This window comes from Arachis ipaensis, chromosome B6 (assembly GCF_059453495.1).
Source record: "Arachis ipaensis isolate K30076 ecotype BB chromosome B6, ASM5945349v1, whole genome shotgun sequence".
Lineage (NCBI taxonomy): Eukaryota > Viridiplantae > Streptophyta > Magnoliopsida > Fabales > Fabaceae > Arachis > Arachis ipaensis.
The window spans coordinates 131439412-131453856 of NC_142441.1; the positions used below are offsets into that span (position 1 = coordinate 131439412).

General features: G+C 31.6%; 1 pseudogene; it reads left to right on the forward strand.

The window, feature by feature from the left end:
- Positions 1-9427: 9427 nt before the first annotated feature.
- LOC148562759 (uncharacterized) lies at positions 9428-12182 on the forward strand (annotated as a pseudogene).
- Positions 12183-14445: the final 2263 nt, after the last annotated feature.

Sequence of the window (14445 nt, forward strand, 5' to 3'; positions counted from 1 at the left end):
TAATTTTATAAATTATTAATTTAAATGATATCTATTTAAAATTTAAATTATAAAATAATACAAATTTTATAATTTAAAATTATAATTATTTAGATAAAATTAAATTGATTAAAAAATAAAAATATACTAACACAATTTAAATCGTATTAAAACCTAAACAAATTTTACGTAAATAAATAAGTTTAGTGAATGTGATAGGTGAATTTTGTACAAACTTTATGAAAACACAATAAAAAAAATTAAATCCTAAAAAATAACATAATTTTTTTTAGAATTAAATTTTTTATATTTTATAATAAAAATAAAAAATATGATAACATTGAATTGGTCCAATATACTAGATAATTTTATTTTTTTAATGATTTTTAATTATAATTTTGGTTAAAAAGAATTATATAGTAAATAATTAACTACAATTTTTCAATATAAATTAATCAATTTATTTTTAAAATAAAATACAATGAAAAATCTAATCTCATAATTATATCAATTAGTTTTTTAATTAAATCATTTGTTTAAAATAAATCGATTTTTTTTAAACCAAATGATAACACGTGTCATCTATTCAAAAACAACTTCATGAAAGTCGACTGCGGCGAGTTTCCATCATAATTCTCATTATTAAAGTTGTTGTTGTTGTTGTTAGTAGGATGCTAGCAAATTGGGGTTAATGGATGTTAACTAATTAGTTTCATCTCCAAGTCCAATTGAGAGAGTTATCATGTATACGAAGCAAGTTAAAAAATTTGCAGACAAACTGTTTATTTTCTGCATCTACTTTTTTAGGAAGAACAAACAAATAACTCAATAAAATAAGTATCTTCTAAGAGAAATATGGTAAGCAAATATAAAAATTTATTGACCATAAATATAGAAACTTTGTGTTGATAAACATCAAAATTTTTTAGACAAAATTATATTTACAAAGTTTTTAAGAAAAATATAGGAAGCAAAAATAGAAATTTTATAATAATAGACAAATAACTTATGTGTTATTCAAATTATGTTTTAGCATTATTCAATACGGATTTTTGTGTTTTTTAACTAAAGTTTCTATGTCATAATTAAAAATTTTATACAATTCGTAAATTTTAACTAAAATTTATGTATTTTTTTTACTAACGATAAATTTGAAAGAAATAGAATTAAAAGAGAGGAAGCTTTGAAAAGAATAGGAGAATTTGGAAGTAAGAGATTAAAAAAAAAAATCAACAAAGAGTGAAGAATTAGGGAAAAAATGACAAGAGAAGAAAAGCATCAGAGAAAATGATGCGGAAAAAGAGAAAAGAAAAATGACCCTTGATTTTATAGTGTCCCCAAAAAAAACTAATTATCCTCCTCAATTTAATTTCAAATTTTAATAAAATTTGAAATTCAAAGTCAAATAAAACGGGACAGAATCTACTCAAAATAGAAAGAATCAGAGATATGCAACAAACAAGGCACCTAGTTTTTTTGGATTTTTTATTTTAATAAATAAATTTATTATAATAATTACCGAAATAAATAATTTAAAAAATATTTACCGAAATAAATATTTTTTTTATCTATTTATACTGTAAACGAAATAATTTTGCATGTATTTATTGTGTAAACGAGATAAGACAGATGGACGCAAAACATATATATATCGTTTACAGTGTAAACGAGATACATGTATTTTTTTTAAAAAAAAAATTTGAAAATAATAAAAAATTATCAATAATCCAAATTTTTAGTATGTAATTAGTACATAAAAAAGTTTATAGACGAGATTAAAATGGATATGTATGATCAATTAGTACTAAAAAAGGTTAATGGAATAGTGGGAAGAGAATTGAGAGGGTTATCTTTCATTATCTCCCATTATCCACGTGAGAGATAACCGTTTCAATTCTCTCCCCATTATCCATCAATCTTTCCTAACAATTAGCAAACGGTTATTTTTATTTTAGCAAATAAATAATGGACATAAAATGTACATTTTTTCGGATATATATACCCCTTCTTTTTTACGTATTCTTTTTTTTGTGACTAAATAGAAAAGACAGAAAAAAAAAGAGACAAAACCAAATTAATTGGCTAGGGTCATATCTAAATCTATTAGATATTGAAGCTCACTCCATGGTTGGCTCCAATTCGAGTGAATGTTCGCGACAGAAGCAGCTGCTTTAGCCATACAATCTGCAACCTTTTTGAGAAAATTAAATTAACTATATGCGGGTGTCCAGTAGGTTTACCAAATGGAGAGCCGGTGATAGCGTGCAAGCAAGGAATAGTGATACTTGAAGGATGACTTGAATTGAAAAATGTTCTTTATGTATCTCAACTAAAATGAAACAACAGATGAAGAACACTGTCTAGTACAATTCACTGATAAATTTTGTGTCATACAGGACCATACTTCGAGGACGCTGATTGGAGTGGGTGAGCAGAAGGATGGACTTTATTGGTATCGTGAGGCACACAAGATTCAAGATTGTCATGCCAGAACAGAGAATCAACTAGTGCTTTAGCATAAGAGACTAGGGCATCCATTATTTAAAATTATGCAAATGCTCTGTAATGTAAGTGAGAAATATACAAGCAATGAGATTTGTGAAATTTGTGAAAAATCCAAACAAACAAGAGATAAGTTTTCTTTAAGTGATTATCAAGCTTTCAATATTTTTTATTTAATTCATCGTGACTTGTCTGCCCTATAGAACTCCCTCCTTGTGTGGTACTTCATATTTCTTAACTATTGTGGATGATTGTTCACGAGCGGTTTGGATATATTTGTTAAAAGAAAAGGCGGATGTATCAATTACATTGAAAAAAATTTTCACTTTGGTTGAACGCTAATATAACAAGTACGTTAAAATGGTTCGATCTGATAATGGAACGGAATTCATGTGTTTAAAACAATACTTCCTACAACAAGGCATTATTCACCAATCGTCATATGTCAATACACCACAACAAAATGGACGAGTGGAGTGCAAACATCGACATATTCTTAATGTTGCTAGATCATTACGTTTTTAAGGCAATCTTCCTATTCAGTTTTGGAGAGAATGTGTCTTAACTACTGGCTATTTAATTAATCGTACGCCATCCTCAATACTAAAGGGCAGGACTCCGTATGAGGTTTTTCATGGAACAATTCCATGTTATGAGCACTTGCGGGTTTTTAGCTTTTTGTGTTATACTTAAAATCAGAATAGGCAATGGGACAAATTTGCCAGCCGTAGTCGAAAATGTGTGTTTATCGGGTATCCTTTTGGGAAAAAAGGATGAAAACTATTTGACTTGGAAAAAGAATTTTTCTTTGTCTATCGTGACATCCATTTTGTTGAAGATATATATGTTCCCATTTAAAATGGATCAAGCTTTGGAACCAAGGAATGAAGATATTGGATCTCTTGTGACAGAAACAATTGTTGAAGAAGACACACACAACGGGCCAAGTTCAACACCCACACTTGGGCCCAGTACTCCACACTTAAATGACTGTGCTGGAGATTCCCTCATTGAAGCACCTATTGACAAACAAGGGGGACATGAGCTTAATGAAGAGATTAAAGAGTACATCGTTGACGATACATCGGAACCAAGTGCAGCAAAAACAACGCCAACTTCTGATCTGCCACTGGTCACGATGGATGTTCCACTTAGTCGGGGTCACCGCATGAAGACACCCTCAGTTAGGTTGCGCAATTTTATCTCTACTGTCAGGATACCAATCAGCCCTACCGACCAACCTCCCTTTCCATCAAAATCCTCAGGTGTGTCCTATCTTATACAAAATTTTGTGAATTATAATTCATTTTCAAACAACACCGTAGTTTTCTTGCCTCTCTCTAAACAGAATAGGAGCCTCTATTTTTCTCTCAAGCAGTTAGAGATGAGCGTTGGCGTGAAGCGATGTCCCAAGAAATTCGTGCACTTCAACTCAATGACACTTGGAAGCTCACAACCCTTACCCCAGGAAAGAAAGCACATGGGTGTAAGTGGGTTTATAAAATTAAATACAATTTTGATGGAACAATAGAGAGGTTCAAAGAAAGACGGGTAATTTTGGGAAATAATCAAGTGAAAGGCTTGGATTACAATGAAACGTTTTCCCTAGTGGTAAAGATGGTAACAATTCGCACAATACTCGCAGTGGTAGTAGCCCAGGATTGGGAACTCCACCAGATGGATGTCCACAATGCATTTTTTTATGGAGAACTTGATGAAGATGTTTACATAAAGCTTCTCCCTGGTTTTCAAGTGCCTCAACAAGGACTGGTCTGTAAACTTCAGAAATCTCTCTACAGACTACGGCAGGCTCTATGCTGCTGGTTTGCAAAATTTTCATCTGTCCTCCTTCGATATGGTTTTAAGCAATCCCTAAAGAACCATTCCTTGTTTAGCCTTAGACACAATAGCATGCAATTGTTATTCTTGGTATATGTTGATGACCTTGTAATTGCAGAAAATAATGGTGCTGCAATTCAACGTTTCAAAGAGTATTTACACACATGTTTTCACATGAAAGATTTAGGCCGATTGAAATACTTCTTGGGAGTTGAGGTTGCCAAATCTCCGACTGAAATCTTTCTTTGCCAAAGAAAATATGCTTTGGACATAATCACCGAAACAAGACTTCTAGGTGCTAAGCCTGTAGCAACATCGTGCGAAGAGAATCATCGATTGGGGTCAGCGACAGGTTCTCTTTTATCCGATCCTAGCATATATCGTCGGCTTGTTGGAACTTAGAAGACTGATTTATTTATGTTTTACTCGGCCTAATCTAGCCTAGAGTGTTCACATGTTATCCCGGTTCATACAAAATTCACGCATCGAACACTGGCAAGCTGCTTTACATGTTGTACGCTATTTAAAGGGATACCCTTGCCAAGGAATTCTTCTCCCACGAGAGAACAATTTGTAGCTCTATAGATGGTGTGACTCCGATTGGGCTAGTTGTCCACTCACTTGCAAGTTGGGTGGTTCATCCAACTTGGTCACTCACCAATATCTTGGAAAATTCAGAAACAACAGATAGTGTCTGCCTCCTTTACTGAAGCTGAATATCGTTCAATGGCTTAGACAACAAAAGAATTGAAGTGGATTAAAGATATACTCTCCTCTCTATACGTGCATCATCATGTCCCCATTTGTCTCTATTGCGACAGTCAAGCAGCTCTTCACATTGCTAATAATCCAGTTTTTCATGAACGCACGAAACACATTGAAGTAAACTGTCATCTTGTTCGAGATGAGATCGTGCACCAACGCCTCCTTCCATCTTATGTTTCCGCTCACACTCAGTTGGCCGACCTTTTTACTAAAGCTCTTGGTGCCAAAAAATTTGAGGCAATATTGGTCAAGTTGGGCATTGAAGATTTGCATGCTCCAACTTGAGCGGGGTATTAATGGAAATATTATATCAATAATATTTCTATAATTAAGTATAGATACAATACTTAAGGAGGGTTGAGTACTCCTGTGTATATTTCTTTCTAGGATAGGAAATTATGCATTCTAATTTATTAGGATCGTTTAAGATAGGAAAGATTTGATATAATTTTATATTAAAAGATGTATATATACGTGTTCATAACTAATGAAAAAGCAAGTTGAAATAACTTATTTTCTACAATTAATCTAATTAAAAAGGACGTAAAAAAATTAAAAAGATGAAAAGAACGGTGAAGATGTTAACACAAGATGTAAGCTAAATAAAATTGAACTAAAAAGAAAACTCAAATTTTATGGGAAAATTGGATAAATCAAAAGAAATACAGAAAAAGTCTTAACCCTGACCTTAAGACTATATTTTGTTATGAAAATAAAATAACACAACACAAGACATTGAAAATAAAATATATAAATTAGAAACACAATAATTATTATTCTTATATTTTATTTGGTGATAATAATTTAAATATCAAAAACAATAAATTATTAAACTTTAATTTACTCTTTTTTTTTCATACAAAAAATAAAAAATATATAATAATAAAAATATTATTATAAAAATTAATAAAAAATAAATAAATTATATATTTTATTAATATCTCTATATCCTATTTTAAAAAAAAACACTAATTTAATACAAATATAATTTCATATTTCTATATCGTATAATAATGTTACGTGCTTGTATATAAACGCAACTTATATACACTAGTTCTCTGGCCTTGGATGATCCATATGACTAACCTCACCGAATATAGTAATGATTATTCATAGTATTTAGGCGGATACTCGCATCAAATTGCTTTAAAACACTTTTTTTAAGGATGTTTAGGTGTCAAACTGTGTTTGGATGTATTTAATAAATCGATTTGATAGTTTGAAGATTAAAAACTAGAAAAAAATTAATTTTTTATAATAACAGTAATAAACCCAATTGTTTAGACCATAATTATTAGATTTGGTTCGATCTGGTTCATTTATATAATCGGACCGGGTCATATTTTTGTTTTTTTTTTTTACTTCTAAAAACGATGTCGTTCAGAAATTTTAGTCTCTTCCCTCAACCTCACTCTTTCATTGAAACTCGAGCTCTATCATATCTTTCACTGTGGCTCATCACTGCTCTGGCGCCCAAACTCTCTGTCTCTCTCAGCTCCGGTCTCTCTCACTGCCTTCGGTGTAGTACTTAAGCTCGTCGTCGCTTTCTCGAGTTCAATATCTCTCATCGTCTCCGGTCTAGCACTTAGTCGTGCTCGCACGCCTTTTCTGCCCTCGTTGTAGCCGGCAGCAAAAGCACCAGGTCCCATGATCAGTCCTCTTCGTCGCTCCCTGTCACGTCACCGTCTCGCACTTAGTTATTTGATCAATTAGTACAAATGTGCTACCAAACTTAAGTCCAAGAATGCATTTTCCGTCACTAAGATTTCTAATATAAATAGGTCCTGTGTATTAAAACAATCAAGCAACATGATCCAACAGTGGCAAATTTTTGAGTTATATCCTCCCTTGAAAGCGCTATAATTTGGTTCTCCATGGCATGTACTGCTTGAGTCATCTTCTCTTCATTGATTATTCACTCTCTTAAAATGTTATCTGCTCATAAAATAAAATTACCCCAAAACAAAATAGAAAACACAAGAACAACAACCAAATGAAAATAAATAATCACTTATTATTAAATTACTCTTCCACCTTAACTCACGACAACAATAAAGAGGTCTCACAGTCCATAAATTCAGCCCAATCAAATACAGAAATTTAATTATAATTTTAGTTTTTATCTTATCCTATCTTTATCCTTGTTTTTATCTTTTTCTTATCTTTATTTGCTTTTATCTTTTATAGGCCAATGCTTTATATATAGTTAGTTTTACCTTTATAGTTTACAATTTTCAATCAATCAATAATTAATAAAATTTCTTCATCTTTTCTTTTCCTTCATTATTCTTTCACAATTTTATTATCTTTGCGTACTCTTTACGTACTCTTTCCATTTTATTATGATATCTTGATGTCCTTGGATAAATCAACAAATTCATATCTTAAAATCCCTTCAACCTCTCCTCCCACTATGAATAATCAACCTTCCTACTCTGTCCTAGATCAAGGATAAAAGACACACCAATATTAGTACAAATGTGCATAGGAGTAGGGAGGTTGATTATTCATAATGGGAGGAGAGGTTGAAGGGATTTTAAGATGTGAATTTATTGATTTACTCATGAATATCAACAGAGCTTAAGAGGAGTCAAGAGGAGCTCTGATATCATAATAAAACGGAAAGAGTACATAAAGAGTACGCAAAGATAATAAAATTGTGAAAGAATAATGAAGAAAAAGAAAAGATGAAGAAATTTTATTAATTGTTGATTGATTGAAAATCGTAAACTATAAAGGTAAAACTAATTATATATAAAGCATTGGCCTATAAAAGATAAAAGCAAATAAAGATAAGATAAAGATAAAAATAAGGATAAGATAAAGACTAAAATTATAATTGAATTTGTGTATTCTATTGGGCTGAATTTGTGGATTGTGAGACGTCTTTATTGTTGTCATGAGTTAAGGTGGAAGAGTGATTTAACAATAAATGATTATTTATTTTCATTTGGTTGTTGTTCTTGTGTTTTCTATCTTGTTTTGGGGTGATTTTATTTTATGAGCAGATAACATTTTAAGAGAGCGAATAATCGATAAAGAGAAGATGACTCAAGCAATACATGCCATGGAGAACCAAATTATAGCGCTTTCAAGGGAGGATATAACTCAAAAGTTTGTCACTGTTGGATCATGTTGCTTGATTGTTTTAATACACAGGACCTATGTACTTTATATTAGAAATATTAGTGACGAAAATGCGTTCTTGAACGTAAGTTTGGTAGCACATTTGTACTAATTGATCAAATAACTATTTGGACACCCGCATATAGTTAATTTAATTCTTATATGCTCTCCAACTTATTACTCAATTCTTTTTGAGTACTAATTAATCAAATATATTCATTTTAAAAAATTTTAAATTAAATTACGATTCAATTGGATTAATTTAAATTTAAAAAATAAAAATAACCATTTGCCAATTGTTAGGAGAAATTTATGGGATAATGGGGAGAGAATTTAAACGGTTATCTCTTACGTGATCGTCTCAATTCTCTTCCCACTCTTCCATTAATCTTTTTTAGTACTAATTGATCAAATATATTCATTTTAATCTCTTCTACCAACATTTTTATATACTAATTACATGCTAAAAATTTAGATTATTGATAATATTAATGTTTTTTATTTTCAATATTTTAAAAAAATACATGTATCTAGCTTACATTGTAAATCAGATATACACATTTCGTATTCATCTGTCTTATCTCATTTATAATATACATGCAAAATTATCTCGTTCACACTGTAAACGAGACAAGAGAAGAATATTTATTTCGGTAAATATTTTTTAAATTATTTATTTCGATAATTATTATAATTAATTTATTTATTAAAATAAAAAATCCAGTTTCATTAGGTATTATTCAATTATTAGAAAAAAAATTAATAAATTTTTTATTTTTAGTGTATTTAACAAAATTTTAGTAAAAAAAAATACTAACAAAATAAAAAAATATTTTTAAAAAATTACAATTCATATTTTTTAAAAGATTTTTTATTTAAAAATATATTTTTAACATAATAAATTAAAAAAATATTTTTATATCAGATATTTAAATATAAAATAATTTTTCTTTAAAGATTAAAAATTATTAGAAAAAATTATATTTGTAGAAGCTCAAACAAATCCTATATATAAGTAATAAACACAGCGAACTGCAAACAAATCCTGGGTTCTGCAGTTTGTTTTTCACCTGATATCTGAGAATAACATAGCTTGAGTCTGAGATATGGGTGACATTGATGGATGGGCAAACATTCATCATGACATCTTGAAGGAAATTGCGGAGCACATGTATTCGTACGATGATTTCATCCAACTTAGTTTAGTTTGCAAGCAATGGAGCTTGAAACTTCCAGAGTTCTACAGCCAGATTTTGTGGCTGGGCTACTGATACCTGAAGAATCTTCCAGTACTCATATTTACGAAGATGAGGAGATCTACCATGTCATGCAGTTACCTATTGCTGATGAAATGCTACTTGATATTCAGTCTCTTGATGAAGACAAGATCCACCATCTCAAGCTACCAGAGATGCAGAACAAATTGATCGTCCTAGATATATACCAAGGTTCAATGTATATGTTAAATGCATTTACAAAGGTCTATTTAGATCTTCTTCCAATATATATCATATATATTATATATTAATAAAATTGAGTGTTCTTATTTTGTAACCATGAAGATACTTTATTAAATTAAGGTGTTTATTTGTAGAACATATTTGGGATAAGTATTATTTTGATTTCTAACTTTTAGAATTAGAATTGAAATGGTCTCTCATATAATTTTTTATTTAGAATCGTTCCAAACATTTTATGTCGTATTAAAATCGTCCATTAAAAAAGAAAAGAACGCAAGGGGGAAAAAGGAAAAGGGGAAAGGGGAAGGGGAAGGGGGGGGGAGGGGGGCCGCCGGCGCCGTCGGGAATCAGAGCTCGCGAGGGAGAGAGGAGATTCAAGCCAGGGAGAGAGCTCGTCGTCGCGCTCCGCCACTGTCGCCGCTGCACCTCGCCGCCTCACCTCTTCGCCTCGCCGCTGCGCCTCCCCGTTTCTGCTTCTGCTTCTTGCCTCGGCCTCTGCTTTCTGCTTCTTTTTCTGCTTCTTGCTTCAGCCTCTGCTTTCTGCTTCTTCTTGCTTCAGCTTCTGCTTCTGTTTTTTGCTTTTGCTTCTGCTTGAGCTTCTACTTCTTTTTCTTCTGCTTTTGTGTCTGCTTCTGTTTCTGTTTTTGCTTCAAACTTTTCCGGATATAATTGACTACAATCCTAACAATTATGGCTTTGAATATACTATTCGGGAATTGGATTTGGATGATTACCGGGATTCGAGCAGTTCCATAAATAGGATCCATGTTTGGAAGGTTATTATAAATTCATGTCCTAACAATGACAATGAAGATTTTATGGCAGTGGCTATATATGAACCTCGTTGTACATTAGCCTTTTATAAACCAAATGATAACAGATGGTTAGATCTTTCAACTGGAAAACCGTCGTTTCGTGATGTCATATTTTTTGGAGAGAAGATATATGCAGTAGAACAATATGGCCAGCTATACGAATTTGTACAAACACAAAGTCAGGGCCTGTAGGTGGTATTCATGAAGCCAAACCTCCCTCTGATGCTGCGGTGGGTCCTTTCCAGATTAAATATTTGGTTGGGTGTGCTAATGGAAGTTTATTGATGCTGGTGAGACATTTTACTCCTGAATTATTTCCTCGTACTTACAAATTTGATATATATGAATTGAAGAATGAAAAAGAATGGTCCAGACTAGATAGTTTGGAAAATTACGTACTGATGATTGGACTCAACTCTTCTGTTCAAATGCTTCCTGCAAGTATTCAAACCAAAGGAAATCAAATCTACTTTACAGATAACCTATTAGAATTGAAAGCAGTGGACTATGCCGAACATCAAGATATTGGCATCTTCGACTTGGGGACGATGGAAGTTGTCAAAGACTATTATCCGATGTAAAGTTCATGTGTCCTCCTGTCTGGTGTCATTCTGGCTCATTTCTTTAGTTTTTTCCTTGGAACTTTTTTTTTTAAAGATTATTTGCAAAGTGTTTGTTCTTCCTTATAGTAAATTTTTTATGAAAACATTTTTATTTCCATTTTGTTATTATTCAGTACTGCTATTTGGACTTGAAAACAACCGATTTCTCAACAACCAAAATTTGTCTCAACAACTCAATTGGCCCTTCACAAAAAATATTAACACACAGCAAATTGTCTCTTGACTAGCTTGTATCACCAAAAGGATAAAGAAATTAGGGATAAAGAAAGATGCTACTTCTAGAGAAGATGACACAGAATGGTTGGTCTAAATTTATGATTATGAATGTAGATATTGGAACTTTGTTGTGTTATTTAAATCCAAGAAAGGATTAAAACAATTAATCATGACAAGGTTTTGATCTGTTAGGGAGCAGCAACAATATGCTATTTGGCATTGCATCCGGAAGTGAGTGGAATAAGTGGAGAGTTTTTTATGGATGGTTATGTGGCCAAAGCATTCTCACAAGGAAGGGATATTGATTTGGCCAAGAAACTCTGGGATTATAGCATGAATTTGAGAGTACATAGTTTCTCAAGTGCAATTAACCAATTCTTCAGAACAGCATGGTCTAAATATTGGTGGCAAAAGGCAAGAAAAAAAAGAAAATAAACACGAGAGGGAATTTCCAATGTTGGAGTTTATATCAAGGTGAGAATGCATTGCGGAAGAACCGGAGAAGAGAAGCATTTCCTTGTGTATTGGTATTTTTATGACAAAGATATGGTGGATTCTATATTTATTATCTATTGTGTGGATTTTTGTTTTTGTTACTGTGGACAATAGAACTCAGCCAGTAGTGAGAGGAGTTGACTGGTTAGTTATGATGAAACTAGCTGTTGGTTCACTTAGTTTGTTGCAGCTAGATATTTAAGAGTTAGAGTTAATTAGCTTAACTTGAGTTAGAAGTTAACCAGAGTTTGCTAACCACAGTTAGATGTTAGTTGCTGATTTTGGTTCTGTATATAAACACCTTTGTGTAACTGAGTCAGTTGAGGTTCATCATTAATTCCATTATTCTCTCATCTTCTGATTTTTTCATGCTCTAACCGTTTCTCTCTCAACTCTGCTCTATCACCATCATCAACTCTGCACTTAGAACATGAGTTTTCACAGTTACAGTGGATCTGGATTATTTTGTTGGTGCTGTTGTGGATGCAATTTTTTGTTATTTGTGTGTATAGATTTTGCTCTTCAATATAGATATGTTGGTTTCTTTATTAGTATTTTATGACGGGGGATTGTTATGGTACTCTAAACATGGTGTCTAATTTGTTAAAAAAATATTAAATAGTTAATATTTAATAAGTATTGAATATTTAATTTTTTACTCTATAAAATAATTTTGGCAACTAAGGCACCAAAAAATAAAAGACACTAGAGAATTTAGTCTTTATGATGGTGTTATACATGATATTTTGATATATTTACAAGTTGTGGGATGTTGCCTTTGATTTGGTTATAAATATGGCTTTGTTAGATGTTGTTGTTGATTGCATCAGACGGTTTTGTTAGAGATTTTGGCTATGGTATTTCATTTTGCTAGATGATTCTTTTCTACTATATTTGGGGATTAGTAATGAGATCATGGCTTTTGAATGACATTCAAATTGTGGTATTTCATATTCCAAAACATGAACTTGAGCTATGTTTGGGTATCACTAAACTCAGCCCCTGTTGGCTATGAATAGCAATATGAACTTGAGATGTTTGTGTGTGTAACCATTGTGTGATCCTAGTTTACTTGTTTAATTAATATTTTTTTCCTGTTCTAAATATGATAAATATGTCCAATTAACTCTTAGGCAATTGTTTAGGGGAATATTATAATGGATTATATTGTGCACATATGAATGTTTGTTGATTTCAATAGTTGAGGGAAAGTGGTGATAGCATGACTAGTATTTTAATTCATTTGAACATTCACTTAGGTAAGAATTTATATTAGATTTGCATTCCTTAGGTAGATACAGTAAGTGAATGGAGGAATCAAAAGCTTCTCTCCACTTAGATATTGAGCATTTTATAAATGAGAAGATTATACATGCTTACAAGGTGATAGTTAAGCATGCGGTCACAAAAATAAGAGATGGTGATGTTCTTCTTGCTTATGGATTGTCATTGGCTGTTGAAATGATACTGTTACATGCACATAAATAAGGAAAACATACACAAGTTATAGGAAAAATTTTGCTTCGGAGGTTGGCGGAGAAAGGTCTTAACTGTACATACACATTTTTTTAATTATTAAATATTGGGTGATTTTTTCATTCATGCAACATGTTTCTGACACTCAAAAAAGTTTATACTTTTAGTCATTTATTTGAAAAAGTTTATACTTTTGGTCATTTATTTGAATAACAGATTTCTGTTTGCACTTTTTTTTAATGCGATTTTGGGAGTTAAGTAACAAAAAGGATTAGAGTTGGTTTAATTTTGTTTGCTTATCTATGCTAAGGTTAAGTAAGTGTGGTTGTAGTCGATGTGATTTACCCTTACTAAATTGTTGGATGTTGTTAAATTGCTGTAACTAGAGATTGGATGTTACTGAAATTAGGGACTGAAAGATGATGTTATTAGGAGTTAGATTTTGCTGAATTGCATGTAGTTTGGGATTTTCGAAAAAGAGGAAGTTAGTTATAAGTTAGTTTATTTCTTTTTTTTTCAACTTTAAATTTGGTCTGAATGGGATTATTTAAAATTGCAGTATCAAAACATGATTTTTTTGGACAAATTTGATGGAGGTTTAAGTACATCTATTGGTATCTATGATTTGATTATCTTGTTGGACAACTGTATGGTTATTGTATTATAGATTGGAGGCCTTTTTTTAAATCATGGATTGGATGATTTATTCATTTATGCAACATGGCCATCGCATTGAAAAAGTTTGTACTTTTGGTCTTTTGTTTGGATAGCCTGAATTCTGTTTGCGCCTTTTTTTATTTTGCAGTTTGGGAGTTAGGTAATAAAAAGACCATACTTGATTTAATTTTGATTGCTTATCTATGCTAAGGTTCCGTTACTGTTGTTGTAGTCGATGTGATTTACTCTTACTAAATTGTTGGATGTTGTTGAATTGCTGTAACTAGGGATTAGATGTTTCTGAAATTGGAGAGCGAATGATGCTGTTATTAGGAGTCGGATTTTGAATGTTGTTGGTCTCTTAATAGTGGTTTGGAATTTGGATGATGAAATTATATTAAATTTAGTCCAATTTTGGTCGAACTTAATTTTGGTCCCTAGTCGTGCTCCACGAGTCAATTTATATGGAACTCTGAAATCGTTTCTACTACC